This window comes from Momordica charantia, assembly GCF_013281855.1.
Source record: "Momordica charantia cultivar OHB3-1 chromosome 7 unlocalized genomic scaffold, Mcharantia_2.0 BLBB01000007.1, whole genome shotgun sequence".
NCBI lineage: Eukaryota > Viridiplantae > Streptophyta > Magnoliopsida > Cucurbitales > Cucurbitaceae > Momordica > Momordica charantia.
In genome coordinates this window covers 9,074,270-9,092,536 of record NW_028275165.1, presented here as the reverse complement: position 1 = coordinate 9,092,536, position 18,267 = coordinate 9,074,270, and the positions used below count along the sequence as shown (strand labels likewise).

General features: G+C 37.2%; 1 long non-coding RNA gene across 2 annotated transcripts; it reads right to left on the bottom strand.

Annotated features, from left to right (window-relative positions):
* Positions 1 to 14,007: 14,007 nt before the first annotated feature.
* Positions 14,008 to 17,936, bottom strand: LOC148210272 (uncharacterized). 2 transcript variants are annotated; one of them, XR_015792151.1, is made up of 3 exons: positions 17,556 to 17,936; positions 14,771 to 16,997; positions 14,008 to 14,230 (listed from the first exon to the last, which is right to left on the bottom strand). It is a non-coding gene; the product is annotated as an uncharacterized LOC148210272 (long non-coding RNA). The 2 variants fall into 2 exon arrangements; XR_015792150.1 differs by having other exon boundaries at positions 14,771 to 15,563; positions 16,711 to 17,933.
* Positions 17,937 to 18,267: the final 331 nt, after the last annotated feature.

The following is an 18,267-nucleotide window of genomic DNA, read 5'->3' as shown; positions in this document are numbered from 1 at the left end:
CGGATTCCTTGTCGAGTACCTCAACCTATAAATAGAGCACTTCACTCTTCAGTCAGGTATCATATTCTAACTCAGCCTCCATACTAAGGTCGGACTCAAGACTGACTTGAACGTCATAGTGTTTGTTCACTCTTTCAGCTAATTCCTGATACCAGCTCATCCCATTCAGCCGACCTTGACCTTTGAGCTGGTCATCCCTTTCCAAGGATATCCAAGCTCTTCCCACGGTCATACCTGAAGCAGGTCAAGCTCTCCTGACGGTCATACCAGAAGCAGGTCGAGCTCTTCCACGTGGCCGATCTTGACCAGGTCATACCCCGTCACTTTTTTTTGCATAAACACATGTATTTTATAATTAGTTTATTATTAGATGAATTTTAGTTATAATTATAATATAAATTATATTATAAAAGAATTAGAGTTTAGGGTTTAGCATTTTTTTTTGGCAAAGGAATCACACAATAAATATTATGTATGGCATTCTATAGCATTAAATGTGTTGGATTCAATTTTGTTCGACAAGTTTCATCATATATTAATGTAAAATTTATTTCAAAAAAATAATGTAAATAATAATAAAATATGTAAACTAATGTGTTCTAAACTTCACGTGCATCATCTACATCCATCACATAGGCAGTTCGAAGGTTCTCTCTACTATGGAATGAAAGCTTCCCCATGTTTGGCTGGCTTACCCAATATTCCTGGAAGTTTTGTTATTTGGTTCTCTTCTCCGTGTATCCTTTTGTGGCTACAATGGCTTCGAGGATCTGTTAGAGAAGTGGAACAACCTAAAACTGACCTCTAGAGAGGAGGAGATAACTATGGATGTTGATCAAGGGGCATCTGTCCAAACAAGTCATTTGCTTGGCCTCTATCTGGCTGGTAAACTATTAGCCAATCGGGTAATCTCGTGTGAGGTTTTGAAGAAATTCTTTCAACCAATTTGGAAGTTACAGAATAAGGTACAGATTGATTCTATAGGGAGAAATATCTTTCTATTTCGGTTTGTTATGGAGGAGGAATGTAGTAGAGTGCTATAAGCTGGACCTTGGTCTTTTGATAAATCTCTCCTTATTCTACTATAACTGAAGCATGTAACCTTCTGGACCCATTTTTATGATGTACCATTGGATTGTATGAACAGATCCTTGGCAGTCCGTTTGGGAAATGCTATGGGTGATGGGATCGGATCCCACAGCGGAAGAGCTCGAACGCGTGTGCTTCTATATTTTCTTAGAATTACAACAAAGAAAAGTCATATAAGCATGAATAGAAGGAAGTTAGTGATACATTCCATTGAAGACACCTCTTCAATGTAGACACCAACGCCACCACAAAGTCTTCATCGCTATCCTCTGTAAGTTAAGAACTCAGTTTGTGGGACCCGTCTTATAATTGAAAGTGAAACTGAGAAATCGAGAGAGAGATTTTCTCGTTGTTGTTTCAAAAACTCAACCAATAGACGTTCGGATGATCACCAAAATGGTAGGCATATTGAGTCGGCGACTCAAGCCACTCTCACCTATACAAATCAAAGGACGAGCCCTAACAGGCACGAGTCCATAACTCACTCAGGATTGAGATTGAGTTACCTGATCATTCTATTGAAATATTAATCTATTAGCTAACGGTGTTACAGCTAAAGATTAATTATTTCGCGGTCCGGTCATATACAAACTCATTGTATACGATACCCCCACTCGCATGTCTCCACACGAACGACCTGGATCAAGTTATTTGTACCTATTACAAAGTGAGCCGTATGCATAGTGTTACCAGGATAAGGTACCCAACCTTATCCATATACTATAGACCCTTTAGGTTACTACTGGAGCATTATCTACCTGTATATCGAATATACATTGTATAACAAATATATACACTGTATATCAAATATATACGTTGTATATTAAATATATACTGTATATCTGTTATATACTGTTCCAGTTACATCACATAACCTGGGATCTTAGTTTATTGGACTTAAGTTAATGCAATTCTATCAATAACAACTTTATTGAATGAATATTTGTTTTATGTTTACAAACCACGAGTTTAGGACATAAAACCCAACAAACTCCCACTTGAACTAAACTCTAGTGGGGTGTAATGTAAAAGCAACAGTGGATTGTACAATAAGTACAAATACAATAAACTAAGGCATACACTATGCCCTTTACAAGTCTCCCACTTGCCCTATACTATATTGTACATATCCCGTAGGCCTAGACTATCTAGATGGCCCTCGAACACTTTAACCGTAACAACCTTTGTAAACGAATCAACAATGTTATGCTCCAAAGCGATCTTCGTGATGATCACGTCCCTTCGTTGTAATATTTATCCTATTAAGTGATACTTCCTCTTGATGTGCTTGCCTCTTTTGTGACTTCGGGGTTCGTTAGGATTTGCCACTGCACCACTGTTATAAGAATAAAGTGTAATGGACAAAGTCATGTTTCGAACAACTTCCAAATCAGTTAATAATTTTCTAAGCCACACTGTCTCTTTTGCTGTTTCACAGGTGGCAACATATTCGGCCTCTATTGTGGAGTTTGCGATGCATCTTTGTTTGATGCTCTGTCATACTACAACTCCTCCACTAAGAATGAACACTGATCCTAAAGTATATTTCCTCGAATCCTTATCATTTTGAAAATCAGAGTAAGTGTACATGTAAGGATCAAATCCTTAGCGCCATACACAATCATATAGTTCCTCGTTCTCCTAAGATACTTGAGGATACCCTTGACGGCAGTCTAGTGATCATATCCTAGATTGGATTGATACCTACTGCCAATCCCTACTGCATAGCAAATGTCAGGCCTAGTACACAACATGACATACATCAGGCTGCCCACTACTGAAGCATAGGGAATGCGTCTCATATCCTCAACTTCTTGAGGTGTCTTAGGACAATGTTCCTTAGACAGATATATTCCATGTCTGAAAGGTAGTATACCTTTCTTGGAATTCTGAATCGAATATTTGACAAGCATTTTATCGATATGAGTTGCCTGAAACATGACTACCATTTTGTTCTTTCGATTTCAATGATTTGAAACCCGATAACAAACTTAGCGTCTCCCAAATCTTTCATTTGGAATTTAATTGCTAGCCACTTATTAATGTTAGTTAGGAAACATACATCATTGCCAATGAGTAAGATATCATCCACATACAACACCAAGAAAAGCTACCGTGTTGTTGATGATCTTCTTGTATACACAAGCTTCATCAACATTCTGGGCAAAACCATAAGACTTGATTGCAGTATCAAATCTTATATTCCAAGATCGAGATGCTTGTTTTGATCCATAAATGGATCGTTAAGCTTGCAAACCTTTTGCTCTTGACCTTGCTTAATAAACCCTTATAGGTGAGACATATGAATACTCTCTTCAAGATTGTCATTCAGAAAAACAGTCTTGACATCCATTTTCCAAATTTCATAGTCATAAAATGTGGCAATGGACATGAGTATTCTTATAGACTTTAGCATGGCAACCGGGGAGAAGGTTTCCTTATAGTCCACCCCTTCCCTTTGGGTGTAACCCTTTGCCACGAGTCTAGCCTTAAAGGTTTGTACCTTTCATTCGGCGTCTCGTTTTCTCCTATACATCCACTTACAACCTAAAGGTTTGACCCCATCAGGTTGATCTACAAGGTCGCAGACAGAATTGAAGTAGATAGACTCCATTTCAAGGTCCACAGCTTTGATCCATTTGTCCTTATCAACATATCCCATTGCCTTTTTGTATGTCAATGGATCCTCAACGCCATCATCAGGTATGATGACCTGGATTTCTATTAAAGTCATGTAACGACGAGGTTGTGACACAACTCTCCCACTACGTCAAGGCACTCTCAACTTTTGAGATGGATGTGACTGACGTGATGTATTAGCACCATCAACAACTCTTGTTGAAGTGTTAGCTTTATCAACAACTCTTGTTGATGTATTTGTAGCTTCATTGGAAATTACAGTTAACACAACCTTGCTTTGTGGTTTATGATCTTTAATGTGGTCTTCTTCCAATAATGTAGTGTTTATCGATACAAACACTTTGTTTTCTTGCGGATCGAAGAAAAGTCCACGTTTCATTTCCTTGGGGTAACCTACGAATAGGCACACTTTTGAACGAGATTCCAGTTTCTTCGGGTTTTTCACTAACACATGTCCTGGACACCCCCAAATTCTGAAGTGACGTAAACTAGATTTACGTCTCCTTCATAGTTCAAAAGGTGTTTCATAAACACTTTTTGATGGAACCATGTTCAAAATGTATACTGCAGTCTCTACTACATAAGCCCAAAATGAGGCAGGCAATTGAGCATAGCTCAGCATAGATCGAACCATGTCTAACAAGGTTTTATTTCTCCTTTCTGATACACCATTCTGTTGACGTGTACCAGGTGCTGAGAGTTGGGATATAATTCCATGTTCTATTAATAGAATCCTGGAATCTTAAGTCCACATACTCTTCACCCTAATCAGATCGAAGTGTCTTTATCGTCTTACCTAATCGGTTCTCAACTTCAGTCTTGTACTCTTTAAACTTTTCAATTATGTTGCATTAGGTAGAGATATCCATACCTTAAATAATCATCTACGAAAGAGATGAAATAATCATACCATGCCCTGGCTTTAACAATCATCGGACCATAAAGGTCTGAATGTACCAGCTCCAAGGGTTTTTTGGCTCTGTAACATTTTCCAATAAAAGGTCTTTCAGTCATCTTGTCATCAAGACAAGATTCGCATGGAGGTAAGGAGTCATCTTCTAACTTGCTTAGAAGTCCACTCTTAACCAATCTCTCAATCCTATTGAGATTTATGTGACCTAATCTTATTTGTCAGAGATAGGTACTTTCTTTTGGAGAAGTTCTTTGCCTTTTGTGTTGAGTTTTAACATTTTTAAACAACTCTATATTTAAAATCGTTGTAGTTGTGGTTGGTCTTAACACATATAAGTCGTTTTCAAGTTTTGCATCACAAATGTTAACACCATTTCGTGGAAATAACACTTCATTTAATAAAAAGGAAATAGCATAACATTATGGTCCAATAGACAATAAATTGAAATTAAGTTCCTCTTTATTTTAGGAACTACATACACATTATCTAATGATATATATATGTATTCTTGTCTAAAAACAACTTTAGGTCTCCCACTCCGACTACTGAGACGACATCTCCCGTTTCGACTTTGAGAGTCATCTCTCCTGCATGAAGCTATCTCTAGGAACTAATTCCCTGAAAAGAAGAACAGACGTGGTTAGTGGCCCTTGAATCCAATATCTAGGCAGAATCATCATTCTTCACTAAACATGTTTCAAGAACAAGTAAATTATATTTATCTTCTTTTGTTTTATTCTTTTCGGCCAAGTATTTCGGGCAGTTTCTTTTCCAGTGCCCATCCACGTTGCAGTGGAAATATTCCTTTGTCTGCAACTTTGGCCTTGCCCTTCTTGGTAGCAACAGTAGCAGTAGGGTCAGCTTCCTTACCATTGTTCTTTTTCTTCTTGAAAGTCTTACTTCAAGAATAAGAAAGTGTAGATTTGGTTCATGAGGTTGAACCTCGATGGAACCGTTTTGAGGTGACAACTTTTGCCTCAATTTCTTGTCCCATATTTTCATAAGAGACTGAAAATTTTGTAGCTCATTTAAGAGTGTGGTAAGGTTATACTCTATCTTGTTCATCACAGTATTGCTGCGAAACTGTAGGAAACTCTTCGGAAGAGATTCCAAGATAAATCTGACCTGACTCCCCTCGTGTATGACAGTGCTGTTAACTTCAGCCACATTAAAGTGGACCATCAGATTGAGATCATGTTCTCATATTGATGTTCCCTCTTTCATGCGGGAATTGTAAATGAACTTGAGGGCATCGTGTCGGGCTTGAATGGACGGTTGTCCAAACATGTCCTGCAACGAGTTCATGATCTCCCTTGCGGTGACTATACTCTGATGCTTCTTGGCTAGCACATCAAATATGCTTGCCAAGATGTAGACCTTGGCCTTTTCATTGTCCTTGATCCATCTGTCATAGGCATCCCACTTGCTCGGACTGCATTAGACGTGGAAGCCTGAGGACACTCCTCAGTTAAGACGAACCTAAGATCATCTAACTTCACCAATATACCACATATATCTCATATACTTGGTATATTTTACATATACATATAATCCTCTCACTTAGTATTTTACAACTTAGGGTTATTACTTAGGTAAAATAAGGCTAAATGAAATTATCTAAGTTTATTAGGCTGCTCAATATAACTTTTATATTGGATTTGTTTAATACTTAATGTTTTAGTTTATAAAACACTTTAACGAACTAACCACATTCTTGCATGCTGTAAAATATTGACTAATACAACCCCTAAGTAGAGGTGTTCCCTACGGCCAGCTTAAGTACCTCAACCTAGACAGAACCTTCCTTAGACAGGGTTCCCTTATAGGCAATATTTTATACTAACCTTTTATTTCAACGTTTTAAACCTATTTAAAACAAAAATAAAAAGTGACCTAGGATATAATCAACTCTAAACCGCTTTAAAATTAATTATTAAAGACCTAGGGTTTGCATGCAATTCTTGATTATTTAACTTTAATTTATATTCACCAAATTTATAACACTTATAAATTTAAAAAAATTGAAACTATAATCATACATCAATGACATACATAAATATAACATTTATATTACTAAAGTAAAGTCATGCTCAATACAACTTTAATTTCATCTAATTAATACCACACTTATATTAATTACTCATGAAAATAAATCATGATGTCATATATTATAACTATTATATGCATATGATGCATGAACATGCTTAACCTATGGTGGAATTTTAAACTATATGACATACTTTATGCAACATATACAACCAATTAAGTATACATTCAAAATGCATAATAATTAAATAGCAAAATAGACCGATTTTTGGCTTCCTCTAAGAAATGAAACAAAAAAATTAAAAAACAAAAAACAAAAAAAAATTATAAATTTTTTATTTTTTTATAAAACCCGGTGCCTAGGCGCCCAGGCACCCAGATCCAGCACCTAGGCACTGGCCCCACTGCTGCAGGCCCGAGCTCTCGAGTTTCTACACCTCTGGCAGCGCCGAGGCGCTGTCCACCCGGTTTGTTTAGTTTTTCTTCACTTATGTGGTACTCTTTCACAGCAACTACTTGCCATGAACGACACGAACTTACAGACACGATTTACAGGATTAAACACCCAAAACATAAGGCTTTTACATTGATCAAATCAACAGAAAAACTGTAAATCTAATACGAAAAACCAAACACATCTATTTGCAAACCACATACATCAAATGTATAGCAACACCCACCATTATTTTCCTTGTTATTGAAAACAAGGTCGAAAGAAGAACCTGGACTCTGATACCAATTGATGGGATCGGATGCTGTAGCAGAAGCCTGCGAACGCCTGTGCTTCGATCTTGTCTTAGAATTACAACAAAGAAAAGACATATAAGCATGAATAGAAGGAAGTCAGTGATACATACCTTTGAAGACACCTCTTCAATGTAGACACCAACACCACCACAAAGTCTTCCTCGCTATCCTCTGGAAGTTAAGAACTCGATTTGTGGGAACCGTCTTACAGTTGAAAGGGAAACTTAGAAATCGAGAGACAAATTTTCTCATTGTTGTTTCAGAAACACAACTAATCAATGTTCAGACGATCACCAAAAAGATGAGAGAACCTCCCTTTTATAATGGAGGAAAAGTGGTGGGGAAGTCACCACTCACCACCTTCCCACTACCTACCATTAATGGTGGGAAGTGGGAGGTTAATTCTCCCATTATTTCCTTCTTTTTTTATGTAATTTAATTTAATTAATAATTAATTAATTAATAATAATTAATTAAATATAATTTAATTAATTAAAAAAAATCTTAATTAAATTAAATTAAATCAAATTTAATTTAATCAATTTAACATATCTCATTAATTTAATTAAATTAAATGTATATTAATAAACTATATTATAATCAAATTCTAATATCCATCTCTCTCATGGTTTTGAATCCAATTCAAAATCAACTTTATATTATAATGTAAACATACATTATATTATTTGCATCTTACACAATAAACTTTAATTCCCTTTAACAAATTTGAACAATTCAAATTCTTTCCAAGACTAAATATTCTTAACTATCCTTTACGAACTAGCAAGGGGACCTAATGGACCTACAAATTATAATCTCCAACGATATGAGATTAATTGATTAAACTCATTAACCATATTAATCAACATTCCTTAACTGTCGGTCACTCCACTAAAGACCTAGAGTTGCACTCTTCTCACTATAAAATACTTTGTGTCCACATATTTTTACCATTAACGGTATGTCAATCCTCAACGAGTGTTCATAACCACAACTGGGTCAAATTACCGTTTTAACCCTGTGTTACATCTCGTACCTTAAGTATCATTGATCCTATAATGAACAACCCGGTTATGGTCAAAGCAATAACCGGAAGTCCCTCTCGGGCCAGTGAGAGGGTCGGGTCTCTTGTTCAAGTCACAGAGTCAGCACTTAAGAGAACACTCTTCTACTTACCCTAAAGTCGGGAAGGAGTGAATTCCATCTTGTGTAGTTATGTTCCTAGCTCCCCACTCGGTCTCGTCCCTAAAATGGTAGGCATATTGAGTCGGCGACTCGAGCCACTCTCACCTATACAAATCAAAGGACGAGCCCTAACAGGCAGGAGTCCATAACTCACTCAGGATTGAGATTGAGTTACCTGGTCATCCTATTGAAATATTAATCTATTAGCTATCGATGTTACATCTAAAAATTAATTATTCCGTGGTCCGGTCTTATACAAACTTATTCTATAGGACATCCGCACTCGCATGTCTCCACACGAACAACCTGGATCAAGTCATTTGTAACTATTACAAAGTGGGTCATATCCATAGTGTTACCAGGATAAGGTACCCAACCTTATCCATATACTATAGATCCTTTAGGTTACTACTGGAACATTGTCACTTGTATATTGAATATATACTGTATATATATACACTGTATTATCAAATATGTACATGGTATATCAAATATTTACGTTGTAGATTCAATATATACTGTATATCTGTTATATACTGTTCCAGTTACATCAGATAATCTCGGATGTTACTTTATTACACTTTGGTTATTGCGATTCTATCAATAACAACTTTATTGAATGAATATTTGTTTTATGTTTACAAACGACGAGTTTAGGGCAGAAAACCCAATAATGGGTGCCTTCGAAGATGTTGATTGTGATCCTGAGGTCAATGTTGGGGAGAGAGCTTCACAGTTAAGATCCTGTTTGACATTACCATCCTCATTCGGATGGGTGTCAAGATCAACATTGATGTGCCTATTAGAGGATGCTGGATCCCTATATGTTATGAAAGGTTGCCAGAGTTTTATTACCATTGTGGCCTTATTGGACATCTGGTAAAGGATTGTAAGACAGTCTGTGAAGGAGCAGATAAGCTCAAATAGTCCTTTGATTAGTATAGGCCATGGCTAAGGTACCAAGGGTGTGCAAAAGGCAAACAACGGCTGAATCGTCCAGATAATCTTAGTTCGACTAAAGAAGTTGATCGGTCTGAGGAGCAAGGAGGATGAAAGGAAAACAATCCTTTTTTCGGGATAGCAGCGGCATAGATGGTGGCCGAAGTTGCTCAGGAGGCCACGCAGGTTTTGAAAAGTGCATAATTGAAGGATTGCATTAATGAGGCATTTATTCCGAGAATTGATGAGTCGGATGTTATGCAAGGTAATTTTTTAGTGGCGAGTCATTTAAGTAGTTCGGGAGGAAAGAATTTAATGAGAGCTGGTCCTCAAGAGATCATGAAGGGATTTGCCAAGCCAACTGTCGAAGGGGAGCAGGTTCCTAAGTTTCAGAGGGAGTAAGCTAATAGTTCAATTGGGGTGAGCAGTGTGATTGGACCTTCAGCGATTGTTGGGCCTGGTCGATTATAAGCTGGTCATGAGCCCATCTCTAAAATGGCGTATGAGAAGCCCAAATCAGTTAAGAGTTGTAAGAGGTTAGCCTGGGCTCAGAAGTCCTCAAATCCTGTTACTGTTAGTGAGCCTATTCCACTGGTGAAGCGACCAAATGAGACCTTTCTGGAAGGGGAAAACAGTAAGAAGTTGAGGCTTGTGCATGAGATAATAGATCGTGGCAATGTATCAGTTTCCCAAACGACAGTGGATTCAACGTAGTCTTTCTGTTAGCTGTGAAAGTCCTTATCTGGAATGTCTGATGGTTGGGGAACCCGAGGACATTCAGAGATGTAAGTGACACTTTAAGTCACATTAATCCTCATATTTTATTTTTGCTTGAAACAAGATGTTCTTCTAGTACGTTGAATAATTTGAAGCTATGCTTGCATTGTGATGGGTGTTTTGTGGTTGATAGTAATGACCGGAGTGGGGGCCTGTATCTTCTGTGGAAGGATGCTCATGTAACAATTCGATCATATTCTAAGTTCCATATTAATGCTTTGATCAAGGTTGATTCAAAATCGTTTTGATTTTCGGGCATCTATGGGGACCCTAAGTCCCATAAAAGACTTTTGACTTGGAACCTTATCAGACATTTATATAATTGGGATGATTCTGCTTGGCTTATTGAAGGGGACCTAAATGAGATTCTTTGTGCTGATGAGAAGTTTGGTGGTGCAGTTAAGCGTCAAGGTTCCATGGTGAGCTTTCACGAAGTGGTAGATGATTGTCATCTCCAGGATTTTGGGTTATGTGGTATGGATTTTACATGGTGCAACAGGAGAAAGAAGACAAATCGAATAAGTGAAAGACTGGACCGGTTTCAAGGAAATTAAGATTTTTGAAGGCAGTGGCGAGATATTCATGTGATGCATGAAGAGTGGTCTCGGTCGGACCATCAACCCATCATGCTAAGACTTGACGAGGAAGTGAACCGTTATAAGAGGAGAAGGTCGTCATTTAAATTTGAGGCAGTCTCGACCAAATCTACTGAGTAAGAGGCAATTGTGGCGGATATGGCTAACTGGGATGCTAGTAGAAATTCTAGCCGATTAGAGGCTTGTCTCTCAAAGTGTGATCATGTTGGGTGTGTTGCCCTAAACTCGTAGTTTGTATTTATGTAAAAACAAATGGATATTCAATAAATTTATTGTTGAATTCATAGCATTGCATTGTCCAAAATACAATAAACTAAACATCCAAGGTTATTATCATGTAACCGGGACAGTATATATACTAGGTCTATATTTGATATACGAGGTATATATTTGATATACCTCTGATATACGAGGTATATATTTGATATATCCCTGATATACGAGTGGATAATGTCCCGTGAATAACCTAAAGAGTCTATAGTATATGGATAAGGCTGGGTACCTTATCCTGGCAACACTATGGATACGGCTCACTTTGTAAATATTACAGACGACTCGATGCAGGTTGTTCGTATGGAGACATGCAAGTGGGGTTATCCTATACAATGAGTTTGTATAAGATCGGACCGCAAAATAGCCAATCTTTAGATGTAATACCGTTAACTAACAGATTGCTATTTCTTAGGATAACCAGACAACTCATTCTCAATCCTGAGTGAGTTATGGACACATGCCCGTTAGGGCTCGTCTTTTGATCTATATGGGTGAGAGTGGCCCGAAACGCCGACTCAATATTCCTACCATTTTGGGGACGAGACCAAGTGTGGAGCTGGGAACATAACTTCATAAGATGGAATTCACTATTCCCAACATTAGGGAGTAGATGAGTGGTCTCATAATTGCTAACTCCAAGACTTGAACAAGGAGTCCCACCCACTCACTGGCCCGAGCGGGACTTCCGGTTATTAGTCAGACCATAACCGGGTTGTTCATTAGAGGAATAGTGGTATTTAAGGAACAAGATGTAACACAGGGGAAAACGGTAATTTGACCCATCTGTGGTTACGAACACTCGTGAAGGATTGACTTGTCATTAATGGTCGTATATCCATGGACACAAAAACATTCTGCAGTGAGAGGAGTGCAACTGCGGGTCTTTAGTGGAGTGACCCGCAGTTAACGAATGTCGATTAACTCGGTCAATGATTTTGATCGATTAAAATCGTATTGTTGGAGCTTTTGATCTATAGGTCCATTAAAATCATACGGGTAAAACGAGGATCAAGTTTTTTTAAAAATTTGAAATATTCAAATTGCTCAAGGGATTATATGTATAGTGATACATTATAATATATAGTTAATTCTAATTGAAACTATATATTATGAGAGAAATTATTTCAATGAGATTCAAATAAAATAAAATAAATATGAATATGATTCATATTAAAACTATGAGTTAAAAATAATGTGCATAAGATGTACATTACAATTATAGATTATAAAAGAGAAATGCTATAGAATATGATTCTATTTTTATAATAAATAATTAAGGGTTAATTATTCATTTGATTTATATATATGTGTATATATATTAATTAATTATTAATTAGATTAATAATTAATAATTATTTATTAATTAATATGATTAATTATATATATATAAATTAATAATATTATTATATAAATTAAATATATAATTAATATTTAACTCCCCTACAAAATTGTACATGAGTTGGGAGTTAAGTGACGTGGGGGTAACTCCCACGTCATTGTTTTTGTTATTTGGTTTTGCAGTTTTGCAAACATGGTGTGAAACACATAGAACTCCCAAGCATTTCTCTCTATCTCAATCTCTCTCGATTCTCCCTCGAGTTCCAAAATTGAACGCTCCCACAAGCGGAAGCTCGAGACCCAAGAGGATAGCATAGAAGACTCTTTTGGTGGTGTTCGGGTGATGATTAACTTGAAGAATGGTTCTTCAAAGGTAAAGAAATGTTCTTTCCCTTGTGTTTTCATTTTTGCACTTGTTTGATCTTGTTTCTAAAAAATTCATGAACGATGACCCGCTTCCGCTTCGGGATTCACATCCCATTAGGTCGAGCTTTAGGCAGCCGGGGAAGAGATTATAACAGAAGCTTCAAGAAGGAAATTGTCACATCCGAGCACAAATAGCCCAAGTTTATAACAACTAGCCCTTGAGATTTTTAAGTCATCCATAGTTTAGAAAAGGAGTTGGACGAACGGCTCGAATCTGAGGAAATTTATTGGAAGCAATGGTCTCGTGAGAATTGGCTACAATGTGGCGATAGGAATACGAAGTGGTTCCATAAAATAGCTAGTATGCGGAAGCAATCAAATTTGATCCGAGGGGTTGAAATCAACAGAGTGTGGACAGATGAGAAGCGAAGGGTGAAGGTTCAGTTTGTTGAGCATTTCACTCGTATGTTATTTTCCTTGATTCCTTCGGGGGTTGCCATGGATGCAGTGATTCGGTTAGTGCCCCACAGGATTACGGATGCCATGAATTTGACTTTTATAGCTCCTGATACGCGACAACCTAAGTGTATTGAGCTACTCGAGCCACAAGCCACTTGAATCCTGTAACGCCTCAGGATTTTCAACATCCCAACGGGGACCGTTACTAAAAGCCACCTAAAAAGTCCCACTCGTACTAGATAATTAAACCACTAGAAATATAAACTACGACAAATTCTCACCATGCTTCCGCTGCGCTACTCTAATTAATAACAGTTACAAATGCTTGCACGAAACAAACCAAACAACACTAAAGTTCCAACAAAACTAAAATTCTTCTCGGTTAGTAATTTAATAACAAACCAACCTTATACAATCTTTTCACTGAAATCTTCACTAATCATAAGCTATCTACTACACAAAACTAATTTTCTCGAATAGCAGCGAAGCAAAGGTTAACTCAAGTTCAACTTGAACAAATGCATTATCTTGATAAATAACCTCAATAGATCACATCAACACATATTAAGTAGCTAAACAAAATTAATGTTCTCAAAAGAATAGCAAACTGTCAACCCTAAAACATCATTTAAATATGGAACTTAACAATCCAGTTTATTAATCTAATAACATACTCAAGTTACAAACACACAACTATAACTATCCTATCCAAATTGAAACTTAACAATGCAGCGTTAAATGGTCTCTTTAGTCAAGTCTTCTCTTCGCCATCGCTATTCCAAAAGTTAGCTGGATACTTGCAAAACTTGAGGGAGAAAAAGATGGATGAGTACAACCACGGTACTCAGTAAGTAGCCCATACCTGAGGGTAAAAATACAAACAACATGCTTATCACAGAGAGGTGCAAATGATATGTTTATCAATTCATCATGCTTTACATAATAAGAAAACAAACACATATCTAAACATGCATCCTACATGCATATCCACCATCGCAGCTCAACTCACTAGTACTCTTTCTTGTTTCTCCATGGCTTTCTCCTTTGAGTCAAACCGACCCCTGATCTCGCATAGCCAAGGCATCGAGATTCTCTAAACTCACTAGTTCTCTTTCCTTTACCTCCAAAACATACTCCTTCGAGTCGTACCGACCCCTAGCCACGCATAGCCAAGGCATCATCACTTATCTACAACGCTTGGCGTTCGACCCTTGACCACGCATGGCCAAAGCCTTGAGCTGTACATCGATCCTCGACATTTATCGTCAAGGCCTCGACGTGTTAAGAAACCCTTGAGAGTTGGATCTAAGAACCTTGCTAACGAACAAGACCCATAGAACTCAATCCGAAAAACCCCAAAACAAAGTATGGAATTAACCGGAAAAGTTTAAGAACGGATTACCTTGATGATCAATATCAAGAGTAGAGAAAACTTGTTTATAAACTCGCGATTTGAATCACTCCACAAGAGGTATGATCAACACCACTTGAATGATCCTAACCTGCAAATTCTAAAGACACAAGAAATTGCACAAGAAATGGGAGATAAAGCTCTCAACCAAGCTAATGAGAAAACTCACTTTTCATTAAACTTCAAATTGTGTTTACAACAAGACATCTCAAGGCTATATATAGCCATCCTAGCAAGCATATGAAAAGTCTTAAGCACGAAATGAAAAGACATAACTTACAAGAAATGAAAAGGCTTGCAAATGAAAAGACATAACTTACAAGAAATGAAAAGGCTTGCAAATGAAAAGACATAACTTCAATAAATGAAAAGACAAGCAAATGAAAAGGTTAAGAACATGGAGAGTTTAACAAAATAAATTGCAATCCTGTCCATAATGAAGGATGTGAGTGTTTGACTTGGTTTTTGAATTGATTGAGTTGACTTTGACTTGTTTTGATGGAGCTGACTTTGACCTTTTGATCAAGTTGACTTTGACTTGCCTTAAAAACACTTAAAAATGCAGAACTTGCACCAAATTGAAGTGCATAGTTCCAACTTCTTGCACATCTCCCTTTAATTCTCTTGTCGAGTTCAAGAACGCTTGGACATGAAGTAGCCACGCTTGTTGAAGTTTCATAGCTCTCGATCTTGTAATCGGTCCATGAGGCATAACAAAGCAAGTCCATGGTTCGTATCATCCTCCCATCTTTTGAAGGATTCGTCTTTGAAGCGAAGTCATCACCTACATTAAAAGGAGACAAATCAGAAACATTAAGGGTAGCACTCACCCCATACTTACCTGGCAAATCAATCTTATAAGCATTATCATTGATCCGTTCAAGGACTTGAAAAGGACCATCGCCTCGTGGTAGCAACTTAAACTTTTGTTGAGTTGGAAACCGTTCCTTTCGAAAATATACCCAAACCCAATCCCCTGGTTAGAAAACGATGATCTTGCGTCCTTTATTGATGCGGGAAGCAACCTTAGAGTTTTGCTTTTCAATCCTTTCCTTAACGGTGTGCATTTGGTAGTACTGTGGAAAACCCTATTATATGAAATTCAATTAATGGCAAACAATCCTCCCAAGTTTTTATCTATGATTGCTCGAAGCATGGTAACCATTGTCCTATTTACTACCTTAGTTTGTCCATCGGTTTGGGGATGACAAGTAGTAGAATAAACAAGTTTGGTTCCCAACTTTCCCCATAACACACGCTAAAAATGACTTCAAAATTTTACATTGCAGTCACTAACAATAGTTATAGGAATGCCATGTAAACGAACAACTTCCCTAAAGAACAAATCATAAATCAATTTAGCATCATCAATTTTATAGCATGGTATGAAATGTGTCATCTTGCTAAATCTATCAACCACTACAAATATACTATCCCTACCCTTCCGAGTTCGTGGTAAACCAAGGACAAAATCCATAGAAATATCAACCCAAGGAGTAGTAGGAACAGGCAAAAGTGAATATAAACCATGTGGTTGTAACCTAGACTTAGCTTGTTTACATGCAATACAATCCTTACATACTTTATGCACATCATGCTTCATCTTAGGCCAATAAAAATGTTCAGCAAGCATATCATAAGTTTTAGAAACACCAAAATGAGCCATTAAACCACCCTCATGAGCTTCCTTCACAAGCAATTCACGAATTGAACAAGATGTAACGCAATGTTTTCCTTTTCTAAACAAAATTCTTCAAACAACATGTAATCTTCCATAACAAGTCCTTTTTCACATGATTCAACAAAAGCAGCAAAGAACACATCATCTGGATACAAGGACTTAAGATGTTCAAATCCTAAAATCTTAGCATTCAAAGTATTAAAGAGAGCATACCTTCGTGATAAAGCATCTACAACAATGTTCTCCTTACCTTGTTTATACTTAATCACATATGGAAATGTCTCTATAAACTCCAACCACTTGGCATGTCTGCGATTCAGTTTGCTTTGCCCTCTCAAGTGCTTTAGGCTCTCATGATCTGTATGAATGACGAACTCCTTTGGCCAAAGATAATGCTGCCAAGTTTACAAAGCTCGTACTAAAGCATAAAGTTCTTTGTCATAAGTTGGATACCGCAAAGAAGCACCACTCAACTTTTCACTAAAGAACATTACTGGCTTATGGTTTTGCATTAGTACAGCCCCAATTCGAATCCCACTTGCATCACATTCAATTTCAAAAGTCAAATCAAAGTTCGGTAAAGCAAGTAGAGGAACATTGCACAACTTATCATTTAAAACATTAAAAGCATGTCCTTGGGATGTACCCTAAACAAAAGGAACATTTTTCTTTACCAATTCATTTAGAGGTGAAGCTAGGGTGCTAAGGTCCTTGATAAAACGCGTATAAAAAGCTAGCTAGCCCATGAAAACTTCGAACCTCCCCAACATTCTTAGGAGTTCGTCATTCACTAATAGCCATAACTTTCTCATGATCCACCACAACTCCTCGACTAGACACTATGAAACCAAGAAAATGAACCCTTTCCATGCAAAAATTAAATTTCTTTAGGTTAGCATACAATTTCTCAGTTCTAAGTGTAGTCAAAACAGCACGCACATGCAATACATGATCTTCCAAAGACTTAGAATACCCAAGTATATCATCAAAATAAACAACCACAAATTTTCCCAAATATTCACGCAATACATGGTTCATCTGATGGAAAAAATACATACATGCGCAGCGGAAGTGAGCAAGAATCGAAATACAAACCTTTGTAGCTTTTCAAAAATCTTCAAATAGCTCCAATGAAGGACCACCAAGAGATCTTCCTAGCTATTCTCAAGGCTTGGAATAGAGTGGTGGGACTCTTTTTAGAGAAGGAAAAAATTAGAAAAAAGTGGAGCTAAAAGGAGTTATGTAAGCTTTTTGAAAACACATCAAATGGCCAAAGGTTCCAAGAGATTTTGATGTTTGAACAAAAGCCTTCTTAAATAGGCAAATTACATGCAACTCTTGCATGTCAAAGTTCACCAAAAGCTTACAACACATATTCCACTCATGCATGGCATGACTAAGTGTCAAAATGCATGTCTAAGTTCACCAAAAGCTTACAACACACATTCCACTCATGCATGGCATGGCTAAGTGTCAAAATGCATGTCTAAGTTCACCAAAAGCTTACAACACACATTTCACTCATGCATGGCATGACTAAGTGTCAAAATGCATGTTTAAGTTCACAAAAAACTTACAACACACATTCCACTGATGCATGCATGGCTAAGTGTCAAAAAGTGGATTTTTGAGATTATTTAAATGTTCCACTCAACAAGTTAGTGGAATTTTCCACCAACTTGGTTAAAAACATTATTTTAATCTACTTTAGTCAACCTTTGACTTTCTCTGGTCAAAGTCAACTATTTGACTTTTTCCAAAATCCGATGTTTGATGAAATCCATGCCTCCGATTATGAATCCGCATT